The following is a 9,688-nucleotide window of genomic DNA, read 5'->3' as shown; positions in this document are numbered from 1 at the left end:
ATCCCAGCACTTTGGATGATTGAGGTGGGTGGATTGCTTGAGCTCAGGAGTTCAAGATCAGCTTGGGCAACATGGTGAAACTCTGTCTCTAAAAAAAAAAAAAAAATTCGCCAGGCTAATGTGGTGGTGCATGCCTGTGGTCCCAGCCACTTAGGGGACTGAGGCAGGAGGATTGCTTGAATTGGGGAGGTCGAGGCTGCAATGAGCCGAGATCGTGCCACTGCACTCCAGCCTGGGTGACAACGTGAGACCCTTTTTCAAAAGGAAAAAAGAATTGCTGGGCATGGGTCTTACTGGAGCTCTGGGGTGCTGCCTCTAGGGCAGGTAGTCTGAGCACGTTCACTTGGGAGGTGAACTTGCAGTAGGGGAGACAGTCTCACTAATTAGTAATAAACATCTTTATTTCTTTTCTTTCTTTTTTTTTTTTTTTTTTTTTTTTTTTGGTGACAGAGTCTCTCACTGTTGCCCAGGCTGGAGTGCAATCGTGCGATATTGGCTTACTGCAACCTCTGCCTCCCCGGTTCACGCGATTCTCCTGCCTCAGCCTCTCTAGCAGCTGGGATTACAGGCGCACACCGCCACGCCCAGCTACTATGTGTATTTTTAGTAGAGACGGGATTTCACTATGTTGGCCAGGCTGGTCTTGAACCCCTGACCTCATGATCTGCCCGCCTCAGCTTCCTAAAGTACTGGGATTACAGGAGTGAGCCACCATGCCTGGCCCAACGTCTTTATTCCTTAATGGACAGTCTCCGTCATCCACCTCCGACTTAGTTCAGTCTCCTGCTTTCTAGGAATGGAGCTGTCCCAAGGTTTCGTGGCTGGTGGGGGGAAGGAGAGACACCCACTCCTTGCTTCCCTACCAGTCACGTCACTCTAAGGTAGAGAACCTGGGAGCGTGGGATTCTGGTTTTCCTTGGGTTAGTTTGGGGAAGGTGAGTCCTTAAAGCTGCCGGGATAACAAAATAAGGGAGTGGAAGGTAGAGGAGACAAGTCAGCTTGATAAGAAAGAGAATAAGAGGCGTCAGAATCCTCTAGAAGGCAGATCTCTTGCTTCCCTTATCCAAGGGGCACCTCTGCGCCTTCCTCGCTGCTGAGTTCCTTCTTCATTCCTGTGGGCCAGGGACAGGAATGCTGAGAATGGTTCAACATTTTATCCTGAGCTATTTTGAGGGAAAAAAGAGGGGGGACAGAGCTGAGTGGTGGAGCCCAATCACTCCCTTCTCTCTGGTTCCCACCATCCCCTCCCCCACCCATGTTTTCGAGTTGCCAAGGAAACCGCACAGCCTATCTGCATCTTCTGTTTTGTTCCTGTCAAAACCATGAAACTTTCTAAGGCCAAATCAGTGGGAGCTCTGTCAGAGTTGGTCGGCAAGGAGAGGCCGCTCCAGCGTGAAGCCTCCTGCACGGATGCCCTCCCACACAGCTGTGCATGCACACGCGCACACGCGTGCACACACAAGCGCACACCACCCCCACACACCCGCACCTCCAATCAGCCAGCCCAACCACCGGGAGGAGAGAAAAATGGAAAACAAATAGGGAAAAAAATCCACCCTGCCCACCCCACAGAGCCACACACCCACACTACTTCCATCCCCCTCTCCTCTGAGTCTTGCATGGCTGGAGAAGTTTGGCACCCCAGGCAGCTCACCCACTCCAACAGCACCCTGCCACCTCCGGCGCGGTGGCTCCAGAGACAGCGTGCCAGTCAGGCTACCCTAGGAGGTGAGTCCTGGGAGCAGGAGGAGGCAGCAAGCAGAGAAAGGGATATGGAGGAATAGCCCCGTAGTTCCAGGCAGCAGTCACAGAGTGACGTGTGACCTTGCAAAGGTCACCTAAATACACTGCTCAATGTCACTGAGACACAAGCTGCTACATCGAGTAGTGAGTCCTCCATCACTGGAGGTATTCAAGCAGGTGCTGAATGCCCATCTTTACAGGAGGCTCCTATAAAGAAGACTCCTACTTCAAGTGGGAGCTTAGGCCAAATAATCCCTGAGGTTCTGTTGGCAGGAAGATTCCAGAATCCATGGTTTAGAGTCTTTGTGTGCCACAGGACCACTTAGCACATGATGGCCTAGGGGCTGAGGGCAGGGGGTCACTCCTTCCTCCATACACAGGCATTCACCTATGCAGCTGACCTTCCCACTTGTCAGCCAGGAGCCTAGCCATTGCTTTTCCTGGAAGGCTTACGTGGGTTCAAGAGTAGATGCCTAAGGAAAACCCAGCAGGGCCAGGCTTGGTGGTGCACACCTGCAATCTCAGCACTTTGGGTGGCTGAGGTGGGAGGATTGCTTGAGCCCAGGAGTTTGAGACCAGCCTGGGCAACATAGTGAAGCCCTGTCTCTACAAAAATTTTAAAATGTAGCTAGGTGTGGTGATGCGTGCCTATAGTCCTAGCTACTTGGGAGGCTGAGGTGAAAGGATCACTTCAACCCGGAAGGTTGAGGCTGCAATGAGCCGTAATTGTGCCACTGCACTCCAGACTGGGTGACAGAGCAAGACCCTGCCTCGAACAAACAAACAAAAAAACCAAGGGAAGATTTCTGGGCATGAGAATTAGAGAGGCTAGCGCAACCAGCTTCGGGTGAGGCCCTGTCCAGAAAGCCAATTTCTGCCTGAAATAAAGACAGGATCATGTTTTGAGAACCAACTAAGAAAGTGGCCTTATTTTCTCAAAGATGAGGAACTGAGAGAGGTGGTCTCACTGGCCAGGGGAGAAAGGGGTTGTCATCAGGAGAAGGCAAAGTAGAGGCAATAATGTAAGCTCCTTAGGATCAGGGAGAGTGCTGGGTCCTAGAATCCAGACCCCTGGGAACTATTGTCCCACCTGTGCTCTGCACAATGGTGCCCACGGAAGGGGTGAACTGGGGCTGAAATCCAGCCAACCAGTGCCTCCTGTAGGACAGAGGCTGCCTGGAGGAGGGTCACCATCAGTTCTTTTTCCTGATCCTCTCCCTCCTACCACCCCACCCTCCGGTAGGCCCCAGTGTGTGTTGTTCCCCTCGACGTGTCCATGCGTTCTCTCATTTAGCTCCCACTTATAAGTGAGAACATGCAGTATTTGGTTTTCTGCTCCTGCGTTAGTTGGAGGCGCCTTTTTCTAAATCTCACCCAGGGTCAGTAGCGGCCCTGCTCGCACCCATCGCACTGATCTTCCCATAGGAAGATCATCATCAGTACCCTATGATCTTCCTAAGGTACTAGCCTCACTGAGACCCTCCCTACTTAAACTCTTCAGTGGTTGCCCGTTTATCCTAATGGGAAAAAGGCAAATTTCTTAGCCTGGTTGACAGGGCCCTTTATCTTGTACCTCTCCCTGCCCATCTCCATCTTCCCAGTCTTTTTTTTTTTTTTTTTTTTGAGACAGAGTTTCACTCTTTTTGCCCAGGCTGGAGTGCATTGGTGCGATCTCAGCTCACCAATGCACTCCTCTGCCTCCCAGGTCCAAGCAATTCTCTCGCCTCAGTCTCCCGAGTAGCTGGGATTACAGGTGCCCACCACCATGCCCAGCTAATTTTTTGTATTTTTAGTAGAGACGGGGTTTCACCATGTTGGCCAGGCTGGTCTTGAACTACTGACCTCAGAAGATCCGCCTGCCTTGGCCTTCCAAAGTGCTAGGATTACAGGGGTGGGCCACCACACCCGGCCCCCAGGTCTTTTTAATATTTTCCAGTGCTCCAGCCACATCACCCTACCTACCTTCCCCCAAATTCTGTATTCTACATTGCCCAGCTTCCTCAAGGTTCTTTCCAGCCTAGATCAGACAAGGAACTCAGTTGTGAACAACAGAAACCATCTCTCACTAACCAGCAGACAAAGAATAGTCTGGGCCAGGCTCAGTGGCTCACGCCTGTAATCCCAACACTTTGGGAGGCTAAGGCGGGTGGATCACCTGAGGTCAGGAGTTCAAGACCAGCCTGGCCAACATGGTGAAACCCTGTCTCTACTAAAAATACAAAAATTAGCTGGGCATGGTGGCGGGTGCCTGTGATCTCAGCTACTCAGGAGGCTGAGGCAGGAGAATTGCTTGAACCCAGGAGGTGGAGGGTGCAGTGAGCGGAGATTGCACCACTGCCCTCCAGCCTGGGTGACAGAGTGAGACCCAGTCTCAAAAAAAAAAAAAAAAAGAATAATCTAGAAAATTAAATTCTGTTAGCTCAAGAGTTGATGGGCAGCACCTGCCCTCAAAGTCGGGAACCAAGGGATGCTGGTGGCAGAGAACACTCCAAGATCACGAGACAGGGAGCACCTTGTTAGGGCACTGCTGCTGGTTCTGCCCCCTCACCACCCGCACCACCCCCCACACTAGATACTGTTCCTGAAGGAGTCCAGAATGACTACCACTGCCACGAATGACTGCTCCTGCCCAGGTCCCAAAGATCCCAATGGGAGCATCAGATTGGCTGAGCTCAGCTTCCAGGGCCCATCCTCACCCCACCCTCACTCTGCCCATGCCACATTTGTGGCGGGGGGTCGGGGGAAGCAGGGAGACACAAACCCTGCCCTCTTCAGCATGTGGTCAAAGGTAGAATGCTTCCCCAGCTAAGATTCCTATAATGAGGAATTCCCTCCAAAATAGGAAAGTTGCTCAGTACTGGACAATCAAAAACATGACAAGTGTCAACTCCACTGTCCCTGTCTGCCTCATCAATTCCTATTCACTCCTCGAATGAAATCCTGTAAAACCTCCCTCCAGGCTGGGCACAGTGGCTCACGCCTGTAATCCCAGCACTTTGGGAGGCCAAGGCAGGCGGATCACCTGAGGTCAGGAGTTCAAGACCAGCCTGACCAACATGGTGAAACCCCGTCTCTACTAAAAACACAAAATTAGCCAGGCGTGGAGGTGCACACCTGTAATCCCAGCTACTTGGGAGGCTGAGGCAGGAGAATCACTTGAACCCGGGAGGTGGAGGTTGCAGTGAGTCTAGATCGTGCCATTGTACTCCAGCCTGGACAACAAGGGAAAAATTCCGGGCTGGGCGCGGTGGCTCATGCGTGTAATCCCAGCACTTTGGGAGGCTGAGGTGGGGGGATCACCTGAGGTCAGGAGTTCGAGACCAGCCTGACCAACATGGAGAAACCCTGTCTCTACTAAAAATACAAAATTAGCCAGGCATGGTGGCACATGCCTGTAATCCCAGCTACTTGGGAGGCCGAGGCAGGAGAATTGCTTGAACCTAGGAGGCAGAGGTTGCAGTGAGCAGAGATCGCGCCATCGCACTCCAGCCTGGGCAACAAGAGCGAAACTCTGTCTCAAAAAAAAAAAAAAAGAGAGAGAGAGAAGAGGAAAAATTCCTTCTAAAAAACCAAAAAACAAACAAACAAACACAAAAAAACAAAAAAAACCAAAAACCTTCCTCCTACCTAGGCACGCTTCAGTGACCCCTCTATGTTTTCATAGTACCTGATATTTACCTCCACCAAGGCCTTCTTATTTTAGCAAAGTGGTTTTCAGATTTGTCTTCCTCACCAGACCGTGAGTTCCTTTGGGTCTTAGAGGGGGACATACTCATCTGTGACCCCTTGTCGGTATCCTCTGTCCCCATCCCCATGGGCAGTGGTAGTGGGAGCTCAGTAAATGTGTGAGCGAATGACAGAATGAATATGTTCATCCCTGAGGGTCCTCACATGGAAGAAGATCAGCTTAGAGCATCTTACATGCCTGGTGGAGTATGATGAATGCGATCCTCACTACAGAGTTGGGGCGCAGAGAACTAAGGAACGAAGCTAAGTGCTTATGTTTAAAAGTACTAGACAGAAAAGCTGTTAGCAAGTGACCCTCTTTCTTAAAGAGCTGTAAGGTACATCTTCCAAAAGATACTCTAGAGAGGGACCTGGTGGGGTATGCATCCAGCTGTAACCCGGAGGCCTTGGTTGCTGTAAATCTGGAATTGTGTGGGTTGAGATGAAAATGCTTTCCAGTCATTAGGCCCCATTGTGAAGGTAATTATATAAAGTCATGATGCAGACACCTGGGCCAGGAGTGGGCTGGAACTGCCCTGAGTGGCCCCCACAGGGGAGAAGAGTGGGAGAGAAGCATCTGGAAAGATACAGGAGGGTAGCAAGAGCTGATCAAAATAGAAGGGAAGAAGCAGAAGAGAAGATGAGGGAGAGAAATGCCAGGAGAAAGACCACATAGGAGCCAAACCCATTGGACAGGGGTCTACAACCAAGGAGCTAAGGCCTGGAATGTAACTACTGATGGGGAAACAGAGGGCATGGGATTGAGCTTGCTGCTGCCAGGGAAAGGAGGCAGAGAGGGGTGAATAAATAGTGAATGCCTACCTCAGTTAATCAAACATTTATTACATGTCTACTACATGCTAGGCACTGCACTAAGGCACTAAGGATACAAAGGTACAAGATGGTATACATAAGCACATGCAAACCCCCTTCCTTCAGGGATTTACAGAGCAGTGAGAGAGACACAGACAAAGACTGAGACCATAAAAATTTGTTCGGCAGAGAGCAGTGGCTCACGCCTGTAATCCCAGCACTTTGGGAAGCTAAGACTGGAAGATAGTTTGAGGCTAGGAGTTCAAGACCAGCCTAGGCAATGTAGTGAGACCCCCATCTCAACAAAAATAAAAGTATTAGCCAGGCATAGTGGTGCACACCAGAAGGCCCACTTGAGCCTGGAAATATCGAGGCTACAGTGAGCCATGATTGCGCCATTGCACTCCAGCCTTGACAACAAAGCAAAACCTTGTCTCAATAAATAAACAAAAATAAAAGCATGCCCTGGTCACCTTTTATGGCACAAAAGCATTATTTAAAAAAATTGTTAGATAGAAGTAAGAGAAGAAGAAGAATGCAATGGGAACCCAATAAAGGGACACTTCCAGCTGGAGGAGTTGCCCGTTGAGCTCAGTGTTGATGGATGGGTCAGTCAAGGGGAGAGAGGTGGGAGGGGGCTCCTGCTAAGGAGGCAGCATGAGCAAACACATGGACACACAGGCCAATGTGGAATGGGATGCAGAGGTGATGGGGACATGACAAGAGCCGGAGAAGCCAGGTGGAACCAGGTACAGCCACGTGTGCCAGACTAACGGGCTTGACTTCAACCTGCAGGTAATGGAGACTCATTGACAGGTTTTCTCAGCGCCTGATGTGGTGAAATTTGCATTTTAGGGGTGTCACGTTGACTATAGTGTGAGAGTGAATTTATGTAGAGGAAGACTGTAGTCAGGGAGACCAATTAGGAGTTGATTGCCATTGTCAAAGTGAAAGATGTGGTGCCATTATCTGAGATGGAGGACACAGAAAGAGAATAGTTAGCAGGAGGGAGGGGTGTTGATGACATGTTTGAGACAAGTTGAGTATAGAACGTTTGTGGACTACTTAAGAGCATGTGTCTAACAGGCATTTGAATATGAGCATAGGAAACTGAAGGGAGAGGTGGCAGCTGAAGACACGGATTTGGGCTTCATCAGCAAATGGATCATAGCTTCAGTGGATGGAAGTGAACAAGCTCTCCCAGGAAGAAAACACACAAAGCCAAGGGGCTCAGGCTTGAACTTTGAGAAACTCCCGTGTTTAAGGGGTGCTGAAAAAGAGGCCTCTAAGAAAGACAATGCTAGAGGGAAGTCAGAGAGTCAGAGAAGTAGAAGGAAAACCAGCGAAGACTCAGGGCCACAGAAGTCAAGAAACGGGAGGTTTCAGGAAGGAAGGAGAGGACAGCAGGGTCAGAAGCAGCGGAGAGGCCCAAAAAGATAAACTCCAAGTGGCCACTGGGGTTTGCAAAAATGGAAGTAATGGATGATCTTTTTAAAAATGTATGTCGTGTGGGGCAAGATATTAGCAAGTGGTGAAGTCTAAATAGTGTATGGGAGTTCCTTTTTTTTTTTTTTTGGAGGCAGGGTCTCACTCTGCTGTCCAGGCTGGAGTGCAGTGGTGCGATCATAGCTCACTGCAGCCTCCAACTCCTAGGCTCAAGCAATCTTTCTACCTCAGCCTCCCAAGTAGCTAAGACTACATACAGGCACATGCCACCACAACTGGCTAATTAAATATGCCCGGCCTCTTGCAACTTGTCTTTGGGTTTGAAATTGCATCAAAATAAATAGTTACCCCCTAGGGCCAGGTGGCACATGCCTGTAACCCCAGCACTTTGGGAGGCTGAGGTGGGCAGATCACTTGAGGTCAGGAGTTTGGAGACCAGCCTGACCAACATGGTGAAACCCCATCTCTACTAAAAATACAAAAATTAGCCAAGCGTGGTGGCTCACACCTGTAGTCCCAGCTACTTGGGAGGCTGAGGCAGGAGAATCACTTGAACCCTGGAGGTGGTGGAGGTTGCAGTGAGCCAAGATCACGCCGCTGCACTCCAGCCTGGGTGACAGAGCGAGGCTCCGTTTCAAAAAAAAAAAAAAGGAAAAAGAAAAGAAAAAACACTATCCCCCCAAAAGTGGGTTTTTGTTTTAAAATAATGAATAATGCAAGGTCATTTTAAAGATGTATACAATTCTAAAAGGCATAGAATAGAAAATGAAAATTCCCCTTTCCCTCATCAGTATCTGAATCCCACCCTGCAATAGTAACTTTGTCATTGTTAATAGTTTGGTACATTTCCTGCCAGATTCACTTTATTTATTTGTTGTTCTTACAAAAATACAATCATACTATATATTCTATTTTGCTATTTAAAATATACCACAGGCATTTTGTCATGACAGAATACATGTTTTCACCTTCATTCTTCAACACTGCACAGTATTCTATCATATGGATACTCATTCATTATTAATTCTGAAATTTAAAACCTTTTTAAAAGTACAGAAAATAAAATAATGGACACCCATGTAGCTACTTTTATTTTATTTTATTTCATTTTATTTTATTTTGAGATGGAGTCTTGCTCTGTCACCAGGATGGAGTGCAGTGGTGCTATCTCGGCTCACTGCAACCTCCGCCTCTTGGGTTCAAGCATTTCTCTGCCTCAGCCTCCTGAGTAGCTGGGATTATAGGCGCCCACCACCACACCTGGCATTTGTTTTTGTTTTTGTTTTTGTCTTTGTTTTGAGATGGAGTTTTGCTCTTATTGCCCAGGCTGGAATGCAATGGCTCGATCTCAGCTCACTGCAACCTCTGCCTCCCGGCTTCAAGCGATTCTTCTGCCTCAACCTCCTGAGTAGCTGGGATTACAGGGGTGCACCACCATGCCCAACTAATTTTGAGTTTTTAGTAGACACGGGGCTTCACAATGTTGGTCAGGCTGGTCTCGAACTCCTGACCTCAGATGATCTGCCCACCTTGGCTTCCCAAAGTGCTGGGATTACAGGCATGAGCCACTGTGACCGGCCCAGCTATTTTTGTTTTGTTTTGTTTTGTTTTGTTTTTGTATTTTGTATTTGTGTAGAGACAGGGTTTCACCATCTTGGCCAGGCTGGTCTTGAACTCCTGACCTCGTGATCCACCTGCCTTGGCCTCCCAAAGTGCTGGGATTACAGGCATGAGCCACCACACCTGGCCTGCAACTACTCTTTTAAAACAAATGTTAACAGTCTGTGATACCTGTTTTAGATTCTTTTTTGGACTATAGTGGGCTTGCCTGGATGAGATATGATTGAAAAGCCCCAGGATGGCCAGAAGTTGCTTAAAAATACAGCCTGACCTCATCACACCCCTGCTTTAACCTTTTCAGTGGCTCCCATAGCCTCTAGGCTCAGTCCAAGCTCTTTAG

This window comes from Pan troglodytes, chromosome 1, assembly GCF_028858775.2.
Source record: "Pan troglodytes isolate AG18354 chromosome 1, NHGRI_mPanTro3-v2.0_pri, whole genome shotgun sequence".
Lineage (NCBI taxonomy): Eukaryota > Metazoa > Chordata > Mammalia > Primates > Hominidae > Pan > Pan troglodytes.
The sequence above is the reverse complement of the archived record's forward strand: the minus strand, read 5'-3'. Positions refer to the sequence as shown.